This window comes from Haemorhous mexicanus, chromosome 3 (genome assembly GCF_027477595.1).
Source record: "Haemorhous mexicanus isolate bHaeMex1 chromosome 3, bHaeMex1.pri, whole genome shotgun sequence".
NCBI lineage: Eukaryota > Metazoa > Chordata > Aves > Passeriformes > Fringillidae > Haemorhous > Haemorhous mexicanus.
In genome coordinates, this window is record NC_082343.1 from 23,522,013 (window position 1) to 23,538,895 (window position 16,883).

Genomic DNA, 16,883 nt, shown 5'->3' on the forward strand with positions numbered 1-16,883 from the left:
TATCCTAGAATCTGTTAATAAATTAAATCTCACATGTCCTAAAAGAAACCAACTGTTGTTACTAAATTGAGTGGGAATATAAGGTCATGCCATAGATGACTAAGTACCCCCCAGATTTCCCTACGAGCCATGATCTAAATATGATGGTACGGCATCATCTCGACCTTATAATGAGTGAGGGGCTTTATTTCAGAGCACATCCCCGACCCAAAGACAACCTACTATGGGCAACACCTGTAGTTTGAAGCCCTCAGCTCCTGGCTGAGTTAAAATTGTGGTTTATTATGCAAAACAGTTGATGCCTAACACATCCCCAGAAAGCCTTCAGTTGTAGTATTTGGTTCTCTCGCGTTTCGCGTGGGAACGTATAGGAAATACACCAAGGCACTCCTTCTCTGTAAACTAGCATCGCTTTATTAGCGATGCGCCTTTGTGGGTTTGCCCCACGGAGGCGGCCAGAGGCTGTCCGTGCGCTGCTGCTGCCGCCCCGGGGCAGAACCTAGCGCCCCTTCTCCCCGTGCCCGCCACGCTCCGGGGGAAGAGCAGCGACAGAGGCGGGAGCGGTGATGGAGAGAACCGCACCGGGAGCATCCCCCGGGGCCGCCCGGGAGAGCCGGGGCGGGCACACCCCGGGGCGCTGGGCACGGCCCGAGGATGCCTTTCCGCGGTGCGGGAGAGCCCGGGCGGTGCGGGGCCCGGCGCGGCCGCCCCGCGCCCCCCCGGCGCCGCAGCTGCGCCCGTCCGTCAGCGCCGCCCCCCGGGCGGGGCCGCCCCGCGCTGCCCCTTTAAGGCAGCGCAGCCCCGCGCGCATTCCAGCGGCCGCGTCACCGTTCCGGGAAGCGGGTGGCGTCACCCCGCCATCCCTCCCTCCCTCCCTCGGTCGCCCCGTGCCGCTGTCCACGCCGCGGCGGCGGGGCGGGCCCGGGAACAAAGGCGCGATAAAAATAGAAGGTGAGCGAGCGCGGGGAGCGCCGTGCCCGCCGGGCGAGGCGGGGCCGCGCTCGCGTCGGCCGTGACGTCACGCCGCGAGCGCGCGCCTGCGCCGCCCCGCGCGGCTATTTATAGGCGCCGCCGGCGGGAAGCCGGGCGCGGTGACGTCATGCGGCGCCGGGCGTGGGGCGTAACGTCACGTGCTGGGCTCCGTGTCCCCCTCAGGATGGCGGCGGTGAGGGCAGGAGGCCGAGCCCAGCCTCGGGGTGCGCCCGCATGGCCGCCGGCAGCGCCCCCGCACTGATGGGCCTTGAAACAGCGAGGGCGTTCTTTGCGTCGTACCGGGGATTCGCCTTTCTTTGGCACGAGCAAGGCAGCCGCTGCCGGAGCTCCCTTCGCGGGGTGCTCTGTGAGAGGATAACTGTGTGCGAGGGCGGACAGCACCGCGGGCTGCTCCTGTCCGTGCCCGGCTCTCCCTGTACACAAAAGCTATGCCTTCCCCCGGGGGATGGTTCCTGCGCCCGCTGGAACACGACATTCCCCGCAATTAATTATTACATAAGTGCCGTGTCAAGGATGCCATTGATATTACGGTGGCTCTCTCAACTACGGCAATGACAGCAGCAGCTTCTATCTAGAATGTTAAAAGGATGCTGGCTCATTTCTGGTCCACTGGCCAAGTCGGCCTCTCAAGAGCAGCCCGAGGATGTTCAGAGCCTTTGTGGTCATGGACTCTCTGACAGGCTGAGGCCTTGGATTGTTTACAGTCCCCTGCTTTAGCTGGCCTCGTCTTTTTTCTAAGAATCAGATAATGTGAAAGGGTATTGGGGCACATGTGTAAGCTTTGAATAGCAGTATTTGGTAGACAAGGCTTACATACCCTTTACTGTAACTCTTTGTATTTCACTACTGGGTGTTAAAAAGCTGCTGGGTCCTCTTTGATCCGTTCTGAATGGGCGTGGGGGGGTCGTGGTTTGTGGTTGGTTGGTTGGTTTGGATGGGGTTTTTCTGTGAAATTATTCATAAAAGTCAGTGACTGTCTGTCTGTCTCCCAAAGCTGTTGCTTTCTCTAGACAGACCAGACAGCAAATAGGTCTATAATTTGAAATGGCATTTTCCCAGGCTGTTCATGTTCAAAGAAAATATGGTGGACCACGTGAAACAAGGAACTATATCATCAACAAGTAACTTCTGGTACACTAGTCACTGTGAGCAAGTGAAAGATCTAGAAAAAGTTCACTGAGAGTTGCACAATAAGCACCAAATAAAACACCAAATCAAGCACCAAATAAAGGTCCTTGTAGAGGCGCTGTAAAGTTGGTTGAAATTTCTAGAAGGCAAAACTGAGTGTGCCAAGTTCTGTCCCCATAGGGCTGATGTGTCTGCATCAGTGTGCTCTCACCCCTAAGTTTGGAGTGGTTTTTTTATTTGAAAGATAAGTGTTGAGCTAAATATAGACTAAGCTAATCTGAACTAAATCTAAACCAGGGATATTTTCATTCCCGAACTTAACCAAACAGTTAATTTGAGATTGTTCCCAAGTGGTTTTCAGTAGGCTTAGCCAAAGTCTCAGCTGAAAAATTGAAGGACGTAGAGGTTCAGCCCTTTTTGTGTGCACTATTCAATGTTAGCAGTCCTTCTTTTTCAGCCTTTCTTTGTGATACAGTGGCATCTGTTTGTGAAGGTTGAATGTGGCATTTGGAGGGCTTTCTTGTGCAGAGTAGTGATGTCTGGTGCAGTGCAAACCTGAGCAGAATTGTGCTGTCCCAGAGCATTCCAAGGGAGGATGGTGTGGTTGTTAGAGTGGCTGTGTCTTTTATTAGATTGAGTCATACAGAGGAAGAAAGAAGTGGGCAAGCTTTCAGGAGCACAAGCCTTTCTCCTTCAGCTGCCTTAAAAAAGAAATTCTGGAAAATGGTATCAGTAAATTTGTGCTGTTCTTGAAATAGTGGTCTCCATCAAAACCCTTAATTACTCATTAGCTTCTAGAAATGTAATAGTTGCTAATTTTCCACGAAGGTGTTCCTGGTTACATGCTGCTAGGGACACACCTGTCAAACAGAACTGTGTTTGGGGCCATAAATGTGTAGTTGCACAGATAACTGCTTGAAGTGCAGCAGAGCAGCCCTGGGATGTGCTGTCTGGAGATTACACTGCATCTCCTCTGAAGAGGGAATTTGCAATGCTTACTTCACTGTTTAGTCACCTGGATGACTGTAAGCTGACAATAAAACAGGCTTCTGAATGAGCCACCAGAATAAAATTTCTAAGCTTACTGTAACCTGCAGAGAAAATCTGTACTGAGTGTACATCTCTGCAGTAGTGTACTAGCCAATGCTAGAACCTCCGTGCAAAATACTTAAATAATCTTCTTAACCTAGAAAAAAAAAATCCTGTGATTTGAAGTGAAGCTTTCCTGGAATTTTCCATGTGCCCTTCATGGCTTTGAGGTGGTGCCTCCTATCAGAAACAACCTTCCAGGAAGTCTGTGAGCGCTGAGCAGTATCAGTCTGTGTGTGAGTCTTGCATAATAAATGCCCTCGACTGCAGAACTGTGGATTCTGCTCATTCTCATCCCAGAATGGGAGGCATTTGCTCACTGTACTGAGTGTCCTGATGGAAGTTATTGGGATGAACCCAAGCAGCTGCCAGGCATGGGATGGCTCCCACAGGCTGAAGGGCAGAAATGGCCTGTTGGCAGCTGCAGAATGTTTTCACAAAGCAGTCCAAGTGGACTAATAGAGCACCTCTAAAACATAAGCTCAGAGCTTAACTTTTTAAACCCAGGTGGACACCTAAAAACTGTGGTTTCAGCAGAAACATGAATTTGGCACCTAATTTTGTCTTCCTGTCAGCCCTTTGCCTTCTTGCAGGCAATAATTAACAACTGTTCAGGTTCCATGATGGCCCCTCTTCACTTCTAAGTGTCAGTTACCCTTTTATCTGAAAACATCTAGCTTTTCAGCATAATCAAGGCATTCTAATTCTTATGAGACTTGTGAAGGTCCACTTACATTTAACCGATCTATTGATCTTATTTTTAAAAGGCACCGTATTTTTCTATGCCTGGAAACCATTTTTTAGAGCAGACTAGAAGAAGTTTCTGGTGGAAACTGGATTCCCTGACTCAACAGGGCTCTTTGTTTTCAAGGAATAGAAATAAAGAGGATCTCTTTTGAGTTTCCTTTAATTATAAGCCTGAGGGTAGAGGGAAAGGAGGAGTGATTTCTGTTTCTCAGTATGATGTTTGTGATTTTGTTCTGGCTGGAGGAGTTGCTGTTTTGTTGCTGAATTATGATTGTACCTTTCCTGTGGCTGTAGAGGAGATTTGGCAGTGTTGCACTCCTGTTTTGTGGGAGTTCTCAAAAAAATTAATTGGGAGTTTCTTCTGTGACTTGAACACGCTACTCCTTCAGAATCCCAAGGATTTCTTTGTGGTATGATCCAGGGCTGAATGTCAAGTCAGTTCTTGCAGTCTGGCTTTTTCGTTCTGGAGGAAACGTGATGCATTTGAAATGTATTTGAGATCCCATTTTCTCATTAGGTGGTTACGTTATGCAAGGTGGGGAATGGCAGTTACCCTTAGAGCTATTTATTACACTCCTGCCTCTGGAGCTAATGAGGGAAGATGGGAGTCAAGAAGGGACATGACAGAAGTTTTTAGAAGTAGAAGTGGGGATAATCTGGATGGTGAAGGCATATGAGAACACTGATGTTTAAAAAAAGATTTTTAAAAATGTGTGCAGTTGTGCTGTTACTTATGAACAGCCCTTGGTCAGGCGTAGGCACTAAGTCAGTTTCCTGTCACTTTCTTCAAGGGAGTCTCCTGTGTTTCTAGCAGCACCAAAGCAAAGAATTCATGGCTTTTTGAGAAATAAAGGAATTACCTTATCTCACTCCTTGGATGATAACTTCCTTTTTCTGAGGGAAGCAGAATTGTCAGTGATGATGATAACTCCTCTTTTCAGGTAGAAAAGAAGAGTAAAGATGTGAGCAAGAAATTTAGGGTATGTGCAGTCTGCCACGGGGTGTTTTGGGTAAGCTGTTCAATGCTTTCTGTCAAAGACAAGGAGGTGTATCATGCCCACCAGGGCAACGTGGTGAGCATAACATTAAGGCTGTTAATCTTGTAAGTACCTGAGAGAATTAGAAAATGCACATTAGAGGTGTCTCTTGTTTCTTTTGAACACTGACTGCTTTCTGCAGAACAGCCACTGCAGCATCTTAATGAACTGAAACAAGGTCGCTTTTCACAGATTCAACTGTGGTCAAATAGTCTCACAAATGTATTTGTTCTGTTTGTGGCATTTGTTGCATGATTGAAAATTTGGATATCTTAGCAAAAAAGGTGCCTTTTTATTTCCCTCTTAAATCTTGGTAAGAGTTTAAAGCATTCAACTCTAAAGATTTTTCTGATGGCTTACTGTGAATTAATCAGTTTAATTCATATAAAAAGGCAATCATAGCTTTTTATGTAATATGAAACTATTTCAAAAGTCTGTGAATTTCTAATTGACATTTTGTCACTTGACCTATCCCATGTTCAAGGTCAGTGCAGAATTGTTACCTGATAATGTTTGTCATGACAGGATGAATTACAGAATTTATGAACTTTTTGTTGTTGCCACTGCTGCGTACCAGCAGTGCAACTTGAAAACTTACATTAAATATGGCTTTCAAAATTCAGAAATAGATTAAGCCCTCTGTTCTCCCTTCTAATCCTTCCTGTCCTCACCCACCTCACTCTCCACCCAAAGATCAAAGTTTCTAAGAGGGTAAAGTCAAAATGTTTCACATAAATCTCCTTGATGCAGCTCAGGCTCTTTGAAACTTTTGTTCTCTTCTGTTTGTTTCTTCCAAAACTTCTTGTTGCTTCCTCTGTATCCACTGGGTCTTTTTTTTTTTTTTCCTCTCTTCTCTGGAGTGTTACTTGCCTTTATCTAGGACTGTCAGTGGATTGGAACTCTGGTGTTCAGCTGTTATTTAAAAAATGTGGATAACTTTATTAAGTTCACAAAGAAACATCTGTGGTATACTGTAAGTCACAATGAGAAATACATTTTGCAAAGCAGGCACAGTTGTGTAAAGAAGTTTAAAACAAGCAAAATCTCATTGTTTTCCCCAAAGGCTCCTGTTTTTGTAACTGTTTAGGTTAGTAAATTCTTTGGAATTTGTCTTTTGCCTTGGAATGCCTAATTACATGTGAGATGTTGAAAACGATCTCAGTAGATCATGACTACCATTTTGAAACTTCCATAAACAGTGGGGCACTGTGCACTGTGGAACATTTCTCTAGAGAACACAATGCTTAGCAGAAATCCTAAATCTGTTGCTCATTCAGTTGAAAGCACAGCAGAGGCAAAACCAATGCATGAACACGTGTCATGGCAATAAACTTAAATGCTATCAGAAGTTGCCCTATGAGAATTTAATCTTTAATTTTGTTGGCTTTTCTACATGCTTAGATCTTAAATTATTTTTTTAATTGAATGGTTCTGAGATGGTATCTTCTTTTTGCCCTACATTTAGAAGCAATGAAGGTAAGGAAAAGTTGTTTTGCAAGTGGGGCATGACCCTGTCCCTGTGGAGCTCAGTGACATTTCTTTCTAACTGAAGTGATGCACGACTGGGTGTGGAGGTTTTTGGGTGGCACAGTTTGCTCCTTCTTGGTTTCCTTTCTTCACACAGATTGATTGTTATGTCTGAGTTGTTGTAAAAACAGAGTGTTCAAAGGCTTTCTAATGAGCTTCTGTCTAATTTGGCATACTTTCTGGAACTGAGAGATTTCCTGCAAAAGCTTGGTTCCTCTCCCATCCCAGTAACATCACTAAATTACTTTTGAAAAAGCATTTCGATGCTGCCACATGCCTAATTACAAGTTGAATTTTTTAGGCTTTTAAATTTGATTTGTGCTCCAAAAATGAAATTATTTTTAAGGATTGAGTTGCATACTGCTTGAATGTTGCTCAAAACTCTAAAAAAACCTTCCTTTGATTTAATTTTCATACAATCTATAGTTTTATTAGCATTTTAGAAAGATTAATTGCAATAACTTGTCATGGTAGCTTATGTCCTAAAGGCCCTTTGTAATCTGGAAAAAAACTGATTTTTTTTAACTTTTCTAGTACACTAAACAGATGACTTAAAACTAACCCTGATTTTGCTTTAACTTCTCTGATTCAGATTGCTTTTAATAGCTGTCGTTACAGTGTAGTACTCTTCCTACCTCCTGGGTAGTCTGCAATCTTTGTAAGGGCTTGAAAATGCAGATGAGGAAAGCCAGGTTTTATTATTTTGCTTCTTGAGAACTGCTGCAGAGTTTTGTTGTTTCCTGATTGCTGTTGTGTTTAAATGCTAAGTCATTTTGCACTGAGAAGAAACAGTTTTCAGCTGTTGAAAGTAAGAGTGCATCTGTAATAAGGGTTATTATGATTAATTTTTATGCTTGTTGTCAGTTCTCTGAAAAATATAATTTCAAACCTAAAAAGGCACGGGCTTGTTTACTTAATGATCCCTTAGCATATATTGCTGTGTTGCTGAGATCAGTGATAACAGGATGAGGTAAGAATTGATTATTCAAGGTAAGATTTTGAAGTTCATTGAGAGTTTTAGCACTAGGGGATGATTTTCTCCACCAAATAAAGTAGAAATTATCACTTATTTCAGAATGAATTTGTGTGAAGCTGAATTTGCTGAAAAGGTCTGTTTTCACTTGTCTTGGAATATGAGGATTGTCTGTTGACATATGTATTTAAACCAAACTGGTGTGAATACAAACCAGATGTTTCTTGGGAACATTTTTATAGTACATTTGAACCATAAAACGAGGTGACACATTTTTTTAATCAGTATTCCTGATTGTGCATTGAGGAAATGTGTGTTCTAAGTGTTATTTTGCTATTTCTAAGGGGACAAGAATTTGCAATCTTGTACAGCTTTAAGTGCTGCAATGAAAATCTAGATACAGTATAGAATGACCCTCTGTATAAAAGAAAATAAATCATGTTTGATTTAGATCTTTAACACAAATAAGGACTCTTTTAAAATTATTTTCAGCAATCTTTTTAAAGGCTTGGTTAAATCTTGATTTCCATATCCATTCTCACTGAGCACACAAGAGGCTGTCAGCAAGCAGCTGGTGATGTGTAACAGTGATTCTAGGACTGAAAAACGCGTTAGTGTTGTGGAAGTGTTCCACACTTGCATTGATTCAGGAGTACCTTCATGTTATAGAACTTTCACTGTCCCACTAATTTCTTCCTGCAAACCCTCCAAGTGGAGATAACCTGTGTCCCCAGTCTTAGTCTCTTCTCCCCCTGTGAACATTCTACACAAGGCCAGGGCAGAGGTGGGACATAATGGTATTGGAATGTGTTAAATGCCATAAGTGTAGATTTATATAATTTCTAATAACAGCAGCAAGGAATGTTATCTGCAGTTGTTTTCACTTTTCAATTTCACACACATATATACAGGCACAGACACACACACACGCGCACGCACACACACACACACACACACACACACACACACACAGGGTCAGTGTTTCTCACAGATGAGCTTGGCAGTTTCTGGTTAATTACATTTTCTAGCATTTTGTAACTGATATTTTATTATGATGATATTCTTAATAAGACCTACAATTTGGACAGTTCATTCCTGTAAACTGTCCCTTTAACGTGTTGTATCATTAACTCTGGAATCATTCACAGTCACAGGAGTTTTGGTGTTTATAGGATTGGGAGGATGACTCGCATGGTCTTTGCCTGGTTTTGCTAAATACTTAGATTCATCAAAGAGCATTTATCTCAGAACTGAAGTAAATAGAAGGAGAGAAGTCACAAGGAGGAAGAAATAGTTTCTACCCCTTCTTCGGGTCTCCTTTTGTTTTCATTGTATGAAACAATATACAGAGAACATGTTGAAAGCCACCCTTTTTGGGTATCTTCAGATAGCTTTTCTCAAAAGCTTTGTGGTCTATGAAGAGTCCTTGTTACATCTGACACTGGAAATTCATTCAGTCCTTTTCTGAAGTATGCTGTGGATGCCTGTTCCATCTTATTGTGCACATGGAGAGATCCCAAAGTTATAAATAAATTCATGGTAGCCATATGTCATGACAGTGTGTATAGTTTGGGCCTTTGAGGCACAGTTGGGATATACAGACAGTATAAAAGCTCATGTTACATTGTATAAATGTAAACATTTTTGAAACTGGCAAGTGCTTGTTCTTTGCCTCCATCATTTTCTAAACATGTACAATAGTCTCACCCTATTCCATTTAGCTAAATTTGATAAGAATATAAACTGACCATAAAAATGTAATTACAGCTTAAACTAGAGATACAGTAGTTCAAACTGCAGTTGGCATTTAGGTGCTTGTATAGCTTAGTCAGTGCAGTTCAGTTGCACAGAGGGTGTGTTCATTTAGCAAAGGCTTCAGGCTGCTTCTTGTTTAGGTTTGTTCATACATTTTTTCCCCTTTATTTGGTGGTGTTAACCCTTTGCAGAAAGTCAAGAGTATGTTAAACAGCGTCAGTTTGTTGGGTGAATAGACCATAGGTGTTAGCAGATGCACTGACAGGTCTCTAACAGTGACAAGGGTTTCTAGCAGTGTTTGCAAAGCCTGGCTCTATAAAAGCCTGGCTCTATAAACTCTGACCTACATATAGCTGAAACAGCTGCCAGATTTACTGGCAATTAACTCTATTTGTGAGTGCTCACAGGTCTGGGTATCTGGTGTTCACAGACGACGTGTCAGTTTGGGAACTTCAGTCATACTCATTTAGCACGCACCCAAGGGTTTGATATCAATTGTTTTGGGGTTGGGTTGTTTTTGCATTGTGGCTTGTTTGATCCAAGTGCTATTGAAAGCAGCACAAATCTCTCCATTGACTTGGGTTAGTTGGTCACTGTATGACATAACAAGCCTGTGTTGATTAATTCCCTGCTGTTCCTACTATGAGCCCACACATAATAATGGAGAACCATTAGTGGCCGTTGTCACTATTAGTCAGTTCCCAATAATACCTCATTTTTATTTTCAGGCTGAACCTCCCAATCCTACACAGTGTTATAAATAAACCCTTTAAACAAGACCTCCTTGTCACATTATTAGAATAGTAGATGCAACGTTTGCTAAACTTAGAACTTTCTCCAAGTCATGGTCACAGGTTCATGTGACCTGTTACAAAAGTTGCTGATTTCATTGTTTGGTTTCTCAACATGACTTTCGACTTGCAGCCTGCTGAAGGTTGCTGCAGCCTGTGACGGGGAGGGCACAAAGGGCGGGGCCCTTATTGCGTAAAGGTTTGTAACTGTGACTCTGTTTTTGCAGAAAGTAACACTCATTTGGCTTCTCCTGCCTCCTCCTGCTTATCAGGAAATACCCTACAGCACCGCTGTAAAAGAGCACTGCCGGATCAAAGAACACCTTCAAAACCTACTAGAAACAGTGAACTGTGGCAAAGCAAAGCAGTAACCTGTAGTGTTCATTTCTTAGTTGTGACATCTGGGGGAAGTACCCATGAGACAGTTTACTTCATATTTTAGGAGCAAAATGTCTGTCACTTCTTGTACATAAATGTCATATAACATTGGACAAAGTTGAAAACATCTAACAAATATTTGCTGGACAGTATTGTCTTACTGAGGAAATAAAGTGTCAGCTTGTCATGTGTTTTTAGGTTACCTTATTAATACATTACCTAAATTACCTTAAAATTTATGAATAACATGCACAATATAGTCGGGAAGTCACCCTTTCCTGTAGTTCTGCAAACCAATTACTTGGTCACCCACTTGTATCATTGCAAAGCACTGTCACTTTGAGGGTTGGTGCAGGTTTGGTAATGTTTGTACCTCCTCAGTAGTCTGTAATTCTCAGGATAGATGAAGTATGTTTTGAAAGTCATATAAAGAAGAATTATGAACATGATCAGAATATAACTTTTTTTCCTTTTTTAGAGTTTCTTGCTCTGTGAGGTGTCTTCTGCCTTTTCTTACATTTCACTATGTGCATCCCTCAGTAATTTCACATGATGGAATAGAAAACAGGTCAGAATAGTATACAGATAAAAGTCAGTATAAGGAATCATTATATCTCTTAGGGAAGATGAGCTACTTTTTCTGTAGTAGAATTACTTACTATCTCTTTGATTAATGTTGCTGTTGTCTTTAAGCCTAGGAAAAGAAATGTATTAAAGTAGATTGTAGAGAGATTGTAGGGTGCGTTTTTGTTCTGCACAGTAATGTCACTTTAATTCTTTATAAGAGGCAATTAGACAACAAAGCATGTCTTAGAATATTGCATTGATGTCTCTACTCACAGATTAAGTTTCTAGAAGGAAAATTTTCTGATGGATCTTCTTTTACTTCAAGTATCAGTGTTTTTCTTGCTTAAAGTCTCATTTCCTACCTGAGGAAAAAAAAGAAATAGCTAATAACCATAATGTTTTGGGGGTTTTGTTTGTTCTTATTAACATGGAAGCATAATCCTGTACTGATTCTCCATTTAGGAGTGTTTTTTTGTCTGCTTTGTCCCCTGATATCTGCACATGAGGCAATAGACCAAAAAGGTTTTGTCCTCCTCCTTGTTCCTCCTCCTTTTTTCATAGCCACTACAGCATCTCTGCATTCCTGGCCCCTGTGCATGGCCCAAGCACAGGAGTCACTTGAGCAGTCAGAATGCTTTTATGTGCAGACAGCCTGGAATGGCTTTATGACCAGCTCTCCTGGAATAATTTATAAGGACTGCATCAGGAGCAACAGTGGGAATTTGGAGGGCTGCCCTGAGTTGTGCTGATGGTTGTACCTGACCCTGACCCTCACTGAGGGAGGCACAGGCCGCTTCCCTTACGTTGTTCTACCACTGCTGGCATGGAAGAGCAGTGGATCTGAGTTGGTGTGGGCAGTCTGTAGGTGTTGAGAGAAATCACACAGTAAGGAAGACCACTGTGACTCCAGAGCATGGTACTGGGGTTTTTCCTGCTGTGTAACTCATGTCCTCCTGTTAGCCCAAAGAGTCACCACAATGCAAAGTGGTGGTGAGATAATGTGTCTGTACAAGAAATCCACTCATTTTGTGTGGCAGGGTGGACTCAGGTGCACATTTCCTGGTTCTTTTTATTATAGTGGATTTTGCTGCTGTCATAGTTATTATTAGTGGATTCTTAGAATTATTAGAGGATTGCTTATTCTGGAGAGGTGCTAGGAATTGTGAATATCTGTGAAACTAGTAGCATATGAGTGCTGTAAGCAGGAATTGGTGGTGTGAGCAACTGACAACTGTGTAAATTGATCTTTACCTGTCCTTTAATTTTCCTATGCTGTTGGGTTTTTTTTAAATGCATAGATAGGACTTAAATTAATGACAGTATTTAACTTGCAGCTTGAGCTAGGATTACAACAAAATCAAATCTAATATTGAATTTCAAAGCAGCCTGAAGGAGATTGTGTATCTTGGATCAAATAGCAATGGATGATTGGAAATTCCAGTCTCATCCATGTATGGGCCTTTTGAAGAATGAAAGTATTAATTCCTTAATAAAGGCAAAACTTAGGGAAGTGAGGGCTCTGATCATCCAAGCATGTTGAAGACTAAGAGGATGTGTAGTTGTAAATTTGATTTGTTAATCTTGTGTGAGGATTCACATTGTATTTTTGTTGTAAAGTACTGCTGTTGCAAAGCTTTCAATTCCATTGAGCTTCCGACTGCCCAAAAGAGACCATTTTGCCAGCCATCTCTGAGCTCTGTGCTGCCCCACCTAGATCTCTGCAAGTATCCCAGGAAATTATTCCAAAGCTAGAACAGGCATGTCTAGATTATATTGCAGCCAGTGTTATGACTGCATTAATAATTACTGTGAGTTAACATAATTCTTTCCTTTATGAGGACAGCTCTTGGAGAAACTTCTGTTTCTCTTTGATTTTATTGTTTCTGTTGGTGTAGGATAAAAGCCACTCAGGCTAAAGGAGTATAAAAGCTTTTTCTTATGAAAAAGAATGGTATGCCAGTATGAACACATCTTGCATGAAACCAGAAAGTAAGTCAGTTGCAATCTACACTTTTAAAATTCTAAACTGTGATGTACACCAGAGGTTGTAAAGTAACTTTAGAAGGACCTTGTGATGCATGCATCTTGTGTAATTCTGAACATTCTAATTACAGAATTATTTTTGCACATGCCCAGATTTAGTCATGTGTGGATCAACCAGAGATAGCTCTGCGGATGTTTTTTGGTAGGGAAGTGACCAAGCAGTACAGGATGTAAAACAGAAGTGGGCCATATTGAATTAATCTTTAGTGTTTTGCTTAGATTCATAAGGGATTTAGTTACACTCTTAAATTCACTCATTCTCAACAGGTAAGAATTTGAGCATCACTATTTATCGTAGAAAAAAGAGGCTTGTTAGAATTCTAAGTGACCTGAAGTTTTCTAGTCTAGGTATAATTTAATCTAAATGTACCTATTAATGGCTGAAAAACAGTCAAGTGCATACAGCAGTTTGGCTTCGTGAGAATGCTCTTCTGGGAGCTAATGGAGTGCAGAATTTCCCATGTGAAAGTGGTCTCTCTCTTCCCTTCGTTGCTGAGTATCTACATCCATGGCCATCCTCAAGAATTTTATTTTACCTCTTGGCTCCATGCACTGGGAGGTTCTGTTGGCATAAGTATAACTATGCCCTGGGAAAATAGGATTTATGGATTCTTTTTGTTCCCTGTGCTGGATGTACAGTGCCACTTCTTTTATTGCTCTGAATGCTGGACAGACATTTTCTTCAAATATTAATCCTGCCCAGATAAATCTTCCATCTAGAGTTCTGCATTTCTCCTTTTAGTTACTGTTCAAATGGCCATCTCTTTTAGCTGACAATGTTAGTTTTTCACATGAAAGCAGGCAGTTCTGTTCCACTGATGATATAAGTTCAGGATTTAAATATTTTTCTTAACACAATGTGTTATACAGTATTCATAATAATAAAGTATAGCTACTGAGTCAAGTACATCTCAGAATATATACAGAACTGCTCAGGGTAACCATCCAGTAATGCACCTTGTGTGCCTATGCTAATCTAAAACCTTATCTCTTCTGCCAGGTTTTCCACAAAACTAATGTCAAAATCACTGGATTTCACTTGACAAGTTATTTGGTTTTTTGAAAAACCACTATATTGATATCCATTCTTTGCCAGGCTGGTGCTCTAGATGAGTACCAATCATACAGTTTAGTAATAAGTAATTTATTTTATGCATATGTATGAATACATATAAAAATATATTTTTTTCTATAACTTACTGCTATTTCAATGGATTTGAATTTCCTATTGGTTGTAAATTAAATTTATTTAACAGTTTAATATTTTCTATATAACTTCCTAATCAAAAGTTCTATCATGAAGAAAAAGAAGTTATTAAAAACTACCTGGCAGAGATAATGGATTTATTTCCTTGTAGTGGGTGTTGCCCCATATTGTCATGTGCAAATGAAACATTTTTTATAAATGATTGATTTATAGAATGGCAGAGCATATTACAAAAGCAACAGTCATTTACAGTAAATATTTTGTTTTCGGTCTTGTGTTCTAGTAAGACTTTTTGGAAAGAGAGCAAGTATTGGGATTTTGAGTGACTCACTGTGGTAGGTAATTCGTAATCTCTGAAGAATATACTTTCTACAGTCCTTGGGAAGTACACTGTTGATTGTATAGCAATTGCTTAATGCATTCCCCAACTCTTGATTAGTAAATATACTCTATCTGAGTGAATGTTGCTTATGGAGAAATTCCATGCTAGGTATGGTGTACCACAGACTGAAATGTAAATGAGAGCTTGTTTTGTTTTTCACAAATCTGTGATCTGGAATGACAGCATAGAATGGAGTTATGCTGTGCCAGAAGCTCTTGGTAAAACCCAAAACCCCCACAAAATACATTTCATGATTTGTTATGCACTCTATGTGAGCAATACTCATCCATGCTTGCAAATCTTTTAAGAAGATGTCACTGTAATTGCTGATGTGGATGTCTGGGAAATGTGTGCTAACTGACATACACAAACATGCAGACTATGTATTTCTGATCTCAAAATAGTACAGTTAATGAAATTGCATGATGTTGCGGCAAGACTAGCATCAATGTGATTATTCAGGGTTGTGAATTATTTTGGTGGGTTTTGGCATTAAACTTGAAGTTTCACGAAGCAGAAAGTCTGCTTTTGGAATGAGATATGTGTAACTTGTTCACAGTATTTCCTCTCACTACCAATCACCCTTGTACCATGTGTTCTAAACTAAATAGTCCAGATTGCAAATGAGAGCTGATGTCTACAGTACAAACATCTGCTTTATCATCCTTTAGTACTGGTGAATTATTTCCTCTGCACAATCATACAGTTTAGTAATGTATGCCTGTGGAAAAAATGTTCTGTCTATGAATTGATCAGGTTCTGTTACCCTCAGTAACTCTGGCTGCAGCACAGTACTTCACCATATAAGATGCAACGTGGGAATTTTAAATCAGGCCTTGCTCTGTTAATAACATATGAAGTTGCTACTGGTCTTGACAGAACTGTTTTCAGGTTTTCATAGGTCAATGTACTAAATAGGTTTTTAGGTTTTTATACTCTGCTTTACCTAATTGCATAACACATTAAATATATTTTTGCCTTCTCTGGGTTATTCCTCCTCCTCTAATGCTGTATATCTGAAAGTAGGCTGTAGAAACCTCTGCTAAACTTCTCCTAGAGTGACTTTCTTCATGGAAGTCACATGTCATATTTAGTTGCTTACTTCATTAGGCTTACTTGCTTAAATGCTCTGCTCTGTCAGTCCTTAACAATTTAATCCTTTGCAACACTTAAGTATTGCATCACCCATATAAGATTTTAAAAGCCAGTGGCCAGGCTGGATAAGTCTAGGAACCCAATTTCTGTATTGATCTGATGAGAACTGTGAGTTAATGGAAGTTCTCTCAGACAAGTTAATTTTTCCTCCTTGTTTCATTTCTGGTTTGAGCCTTTGAGAGTTTGGAATTTTCTGAAAGGAATTGTAAATGGGTTGTTCTCTGATAAACATGAAGAAGGCAGGACCAAAGTCTGTAAATAAGAGTTGTGAACAGAATCAAATTCAAAAATATTATTGGACTACTTTTTGAGGTTTTGTTTTACAGTTGTGACACAAATCTCTATCAAATGAGAACTAAATTATAGTCTCTTTCATGTGACAATCTGTAATCCATATATAAGCATAGATCATGTCCTTCTCTGAGCTGAAATCCAGTGGGTTTTTTGTCACACTTTTTGTTTCCTGCACTGATTATATATTGAGAAGGGTATCATTACACAGGCTTTCCAAAGGATTTCCTTTTTGCAATGAACTTGCTGCCAGGCTTCTGACAAAATTCAGTAAACATATTCAACTGTATTTATTAATTCAACAGAATGATATCAGTGATACTCTCGGAGCAAAGTAAGGTCTAACATTCAAGACAGGAGCATTTCTGACTGCAGTGTCTTAATATTTTAATGAAGCCACACTGTTTATTCCGAAACTCCAAGGAATATCCTCAGTATAATATATAAAATTTTGAATTTTTCAACTGAGTGTTTTTATATATGACAGATCTAGTTTCTGTTAAGTTGATTTAATTTCATGTATTTTAGCTCCTTGGAGCATTTCGGGATGGTCAAGCAAAGAAAGTGAGAAGCCACTACGTAAACAGAAAGACAAGGACTTGTGATTTGGGGGTAAGGAATAATGAAAGACGAGAGAAGTAACAGTTGGAGAAATGGATGAAATTAGGAATGGTGAAATGAGGATTCTGGTAGGATTTTTTGGATGTCAGAAAACGTGATATTTGAAATGTAAAATGTTTTCTTAGAATGAAAGGAATTGTTGTCATCTTGTTGCGAAGCAGATGAGCTGCTTCATTTAATTTTGTTTTCCAGCCAAACA

The 16,883-nt window shown here is 40.5% G+C and overlaps 1 long non-coding RNA gene across 1 annotated transcript in view; it reads left to right on the top strand.

Moving 5' to 3' along the window:
* The first annotated feature begins 814 nt into the window (after nucleotides 1-814).
* LOC132324690 (uncharacterized) overlaps nucleotides 815-16,883 on the top strand; it is a 51,058-nt gene continuing 34,989 nt past the window's right edge. The window contains exon 1 of the long non-coding RNA XR_009485700.1: nucleotides 815-951. This is a non-coding gene — a long non-coding RNA (uncharacterized LOC132324690). The remainder of the gene's footprint in view (nucleotides 952-16,883) is intronic.